This window comes from Dipteris shenzhenensis, chromosome 31 (assembly GCF_047967505.1).
Source record: "Dipteris shenzhenensis isolate YYH24624 ecotype China chromosome 31, Dip_SZ_1.0, whole genome shotgun sequence".
Classification (NCBI taxonomy): domain Eukaryota; kingdom Viridiplantae; phylum Streptophyta; class Polypodiopsida; order Gleicheniales; family Dipteridaceae; genus Dipteris; species Dipteris shenzhenensis.
Genome location: NC_141626.1, coordinates 14374943 through 14381133, shown reverse-complemented (window position 1 = coordinate 14381133; position 6191 = coordinate 14374943).

Sequence of the window (6191 nt, the reverse complement as noted above, 5' to 3'; positions counted from 1 at the left end):
GAAGTTAGATGACACGCGACGCCTTGCACTACATCAAACAGAGATCCAAAAGAATCGACAAAAGGCCCGATTAGATGCTAAGATTCGCAAGGGATGGGAAAGACACTTTGCTGAGGGGGATGTTGTGCTATGCTTTGATAATAGATTGGACCACCAAATGGACAAGAAGTTTCTGCCACTGTGGGCTGGTCCATACAAAGTCATCAAAGAACGTAGCAATGGGTCTGTACCAGTTCAGGAGCTGCATGAACCATAAGGCAAGAAGGTGATCAACAAGCGTTACCTCAAGCCTTTCTTTGTGCATGATGGTCCCAGGCATGGAAATGCTGTGCATTCCTTGCCTGGGGGGGGGAACTGTTATGGATAAAATTGTCTAAGGAAAAAGGCATTAATATGTGTGTGTGTTTGTATATGTGGCAATAGTATAATAAAATATGGTGTGCATAGGGCCCAAGGTTAAGGTGGCAGGGCATGACCATGTGCCACCCTTCCATGTAAGAGGACCCATAAGGTGTGTTGTACATAATCCATGATAGTAATATTATAAAATGCAAGGTGGCATGGCTCCTCCATGTGCCACCCCTCCACCTAGGCTGCATTTAGTGAGATATGGCTCAAAGTCCATGGGAGAAGCAATATAAAATAGGTGGAGATGGCTATTATATTGAGTTATTCCCTCCATATGGGATAGGCCCATGTGGGGGAGGTATAGAAGGACCAAGAGAGCTAGTTAAATAATGGGGAAAGTAGGATGAGGTGGCAAGATTCCTTGTGCCAACCCTCCACTTGTCCTCCTAGAGGTTTGAACATATCATAAAATTGGAAAGAGACCAAGGGAGTATCATAGACTTGAGATATGGGGCTTGATTTATGTGGAAAATTGAGGCAAAGGGTTGTCGCACACAATTGAGAGTGCGTAACCACCTAGCCCACATGGGAGACTTTTCCACACACACCATGCATGTGGGAGGATACATTAATGTGGAGAGACCCCCTCTTTTAGCTATAAAAGAAAGGGGCTATTCCTTGATGAGACGCTCATTCTTGTAAGGCCACCTAGCTAGTATTTTGATATTTCCCTCTCATCCCTTCTTTCCAATAAAGTATGGTTCACTTCCCTTGATGTCTACATCTCAACATTCCTCTTCCTATCATGTACATGCTTCTCTTCCCCCTCTCCCTTTCCCCTTGTGTCATAGTCTCCCTTTTCCTTCCCTCCACTTCTAATTCCTTTTTCACCCCTATGACATCCCTTCGCCCTCATGATCTCCTCTTCTCTATGGCTTTTGAGCGTCGCCATACTTAGCCTCTAGCCTCTGGTCTCGAAAACTTTTCCGGCTAAAAGTACTTCTCGTCTTTCCATTCATTCCAATCAATTTTTTACTTGTCTTGGATTTGGTGTTTTGTGCATTCATTGCAACCATAGAAGCCTACACTTCTTGTTGACTCACACTTCACTTGGCAATCTACCTCGCAACACCCAGAATGAATATAAATTATGATAGCATAGGAAAAAGAAGGAATTTTTCTTTGTCGACGACAATTTTATAGTTTACAATGACAACATCATGAAACAATAGCAAATGCCAATCCATGTTAGCACCTATTGGTCGATGACAACACATGGTAGTAGACACAACACATATAAGAGAGTTGGCCTTCTCCTAGGAAAATGTACAAATTTGATTATAATAATCGTGACAGATGACATCAAATTTCAATAGATGCTAAGAATTAATAGTAGATGACATTAAACTATGATATATTCTATAAATCATATTATGAGATAATTAATGATAGAAGATGATGGTATATGATATGAAATGATAGGATATGCTAGGAGATTCTAGCCGATAATATTAGATGCTTGTACATGGCAATACATGATATCGTATGGCAATAAATCCTAGCATATAATAGTATATGACAATACCTATTGTAAGCAATAATAGCTAGCAAATAACCATCATCACTAGCCCAAACTATCTTCACGATAAGCATAATAGATTTGACAAAATTCTAGAACCAAATCATAGTAATAAGGAGAGACCCGAAATAGTTCAACCATAGTAATAAGGAGAGACCCAAAATAGTTCAACCATAATTAACACTATATTTGTCATAGCAAACCAAACAAATAAAAAATAACCAAAATAGGATATACTAATCATGAGATGGATTATTAGAGCAAGGGAAAAAAATTTCTACTCTATAATTGAAAAAGATAAAAGCACTAAAATTTTCAAGGTGAGGGCAAATATTGCTTAGTAGAAGAAGACATAGGGTGATACAAGGAGGATACAAGTCACTCCCTTAAGACAGAAGGGGGATAGAAGCTTGATGGAAGCAATAACACCCCCTTGAAAATTAAGAGGAGATCATAGAGAAATCTTGGTGTTATTAGCCCATTCTATTATATATAACAAATTTGAAAGAGACTCATGGAAACTGCCCGATAAGAACTATGTTATACTACAAGAAGGGAAACTAAATATTCTTCAAGCATTTCTACCTAGAAACTAAAAGGTCCAAGTCCTTTCTAAGCAATTCTTAGTGCATTAGAGGGATTTCATAGATTTAAGATCATGTTTCATTCCCTAAATTTTCTTATTGCTAGCTTCATCACCTTGTCCCTCAAGGCTATATATCACAAGGAGACCTCTCTCTCTCTCTCTCTCTCTCTCTCTCTCTCTCTCTCTCTATGCTTGTGTGTGTGTGTGTATGTGTGTGTGTGTGTGGTGTGTGTGTGTGTGTGTGTGTGTGTGTGTGTATGTGTGAAGGGGTGTGTGTGTGTGTTCACACACACACATACACACATACACACACACACACACACACCCCTCGAGGGGTTCACCTCCCAAAATTTTAGTGTACCACATGCATTCAAAAGGAGGGGTATTTTAATTCCACTTTTGGAAAATTTTTAACATGTTTACAATAACAGGAGGGGGTTTTTAATTAAACTTGTAAAAAAATATGTTAGTTCATAAGTAAAGAGGGGTTGTTTTATTGGGAAAAAAGAATTAGTTGAGGGGTTTTTTTAATACCCCTTGAACGCACGTTATACCTAGGAATATTTCTTAGTGGTGCACCCCCCAAGACACACACACACACACACACACACACACACACATGTTGGAGTCCACGGAGTGCACCACATGTCAACCGGGGCAGTGCCGGGTGTAGGGATCCCACACCCCATCCCCATAGCCATGCTATAGCCTCTCTCTCTCTCTCCCAAAAGGTCCCTTGAGGGATAAGAGGGAGGGTTTGTACCTCCTATTATATGCAAGGCCCATCAATCTCCCACATTGCCTACGGGATTAGTAGTCCATATCACTGAGCGCCTTCATGAGACCATATACGACATTTTTTGCCATTAGCCACAAACCACACAAGGGGGCACCCAAGGGGGTTATCCCATTTCCAACAACACACACAGACAAACACACCTCATGGCATGCATAAAATAACAAATAGATGATGACAAGAACTAAAATTTAGTGTGGGATCATCAATGCAAGGTTGCATCTTCCAAGGGAGAGTTAAAACATATCATCAAGTAACTTAGAGAGAGAGAGAGAGAGAGAGTATTGGTTCAAAGTGCTTCCATGTGTGGAAAGGAAATCCTATCATTGACTAAATTTATTTCAAAATTTCTTAAAAACAAGAATCAAATCTTTAGGAATTTTGCAAAGGTGACAACTACCTTGCTGAATATATTTTTCATACTTCCCTTATCTTACAAAAATGATTTAGGTACGATGACATCATAGCTTCCATGTTGATGGATTCTAAGAAGCATGTACAAAATTTGAATCAAATAACAAAGAATAAGTTCACATTCAAATGTCAGTGTGGTTGTTTCAGGTCACATGCACATATATTAGAATTGTTCATGCTAGTATACTGGCCACATAAGTGTACAAAAAATTAAAAGTGATGTTCCTATTTTCTATGAAAAAGGTATATTAAATAACTTAAGGTTAAAGGGTACAATTGGTCCTATCACTCTTTAACTACTAATTGTTTGAAAAACATATGCGAAGAACATGACAAAGAAAATATTTAACAAGGGGTGTCCAATTCAAATAATCTGATAATAAGAAAGAGGAATGTGCAATTTTGCACAATGAGAAGACATGCTAGAAAATGTGGTGGAGATATACAAAGATTGAGAGAGAGAGAGAGAGAGAGAGAGGCTTCTATGCCTAAGGAAAGTTGAAATGTTAATTTCAAATCTTGTTATGTAATAACTTTTAGAACTCTAGAAAGGGTAATAAGACAAAAGACTATTAGAATCTGCCTTAGAAGCCCTTTTATCGAAAATCTTTCTCATGCTATTTGAATAAGAGTTCTTCTTAATAAGTGGCATGCATGGCTTCCAATTTCCAAGAGCTTGGTGTAGTAGCGCTGGCGCTCCAAAGATCCTATGAGGTGCCCCTTCATAGTATAAAAACCATGCAGTTAGTGTAAATAGGAGAAAAGTTTTCAATGCTCTTTAAGATGTATATTCTTGTTTTAGAGATTATAATGTGCATAACCTAGATTAAAAAGCTAAAAGTAAGACTGAATATTTTCTTATCAAACTTACCAAGTTCTTCTGTTCCCCTTACAAATATAGAGACTGTGAAAAGCTAACAACATTGTAATTAATAAGAAGGATCAACTAGACAAATTTATGACTATAGAAAAACTTATAGCTTGGAGAGATGACAACGATAGGATGAAACTTTGTGTGTGTGTGTGTGTGTGTGTGTGTGAGAGAGAGAGAGAGAGAGAGAGAGAGATGCATTTATGTGATATTGATGCAACCTAGAAAATAGTATTAATTTTCCATTGAAATAACAAATGAACAATTTCCCTTACGAAAAACACAACATTAAATTATTCATAGAGTACTCTAATAGAACAAGACATTCAAGTTCATGATTAATTTAGCGATGTGTTACATTGTAAATAAATGTGTGCTTTGACATGGTGTGTGCTCAATACTTTTTGTGTTTGTAGAGGCAGCGTTTGAATAAAAATGCAAAATCTACCATGAGATCTTTGTATTATAAAGAATATTTGCTTTGTTCACATTAATGTGGTAGAGGGGCCCTTAAGGGGACCCTTATATAACTATCACATGGTAGAGACCCCTTACTCCCAAAAACTAGTCAGGGGAGATTCGAGGATATGTTATTGGCTTTTCTCAATGATTGTAGAGATGAATCTCAACGGTTTCTTCTCTAATGGTGGTGCCCATGGAATTGTTAATGAATCATGGCATGAATGCGACTATTCGAAAGAGAGCATGGATCGCCTTGCCAAATAAATTCAGTCACACAATCTAATAATAAATAGGTATGAGCGAATATTCACCTTGGCAAAGCTTAATTCTTTCTAGTTTTGTCTAGCCTAATTATTGTGCGAATGGGTGGCATTGATATCGTTGAAGAGAATGTGCAAAGTGTTAATAAATAATAAATTTCAAAAAAAGCTAATACATAAAAGGATTGCAAGACATCCCTTAAACTATACAAATGAGCAACCTTAGACATACAAAGAGCTACATCTGAAAGTGTGATATAGACCTTAAAAGAGAAGCAGCAAAAGTAGAGGCTTTCCTTCTTGTTCATCTTTTTCACCTGCTTCTTTGCGATCCCAGGGCAATAGTAACTAGAGGGCTTTCTTCCGCTTCATCAATTTTCATCCGCTTCCTCTTGATGTTAAGGAAGTAGTCTAAGGCATCCATTGTGTAGTGTCAAACCAATGTGGTGATGAAATCCACGAGGCTACGAGGACGGCTATCGTCTGAGAAAACCAATAAGAAGGATTATTGGAGAAGAGGCAGGTGGATGGAAAAAGGTGCCAAGGGGGATGAGTAGCCAAATAAATAATCCTAGAATGCGGACAAAAGAAATGGATGTATCAAAAGACAGAGATTCCATCTTGATTTCAGTCCCTGATGCAAAAATTACATTGAGACTTGATGAGCCCATAAGACCTAGCAAGGTCAAAATTTTAAAACTTTGGATTCATAATGCCAATCAAAGTCCAATAAAGTGCATTGCACTTCAAGTTTTAGATGCACTACACCTACAAGGACCCTAACTTCTCACCCCCTTGCTATACAGGCACACCCATGCACCCACACCTTATCCACAGAGGAAGGGGGGACCCAAATGGAAGAGGAGAGGTTGAGC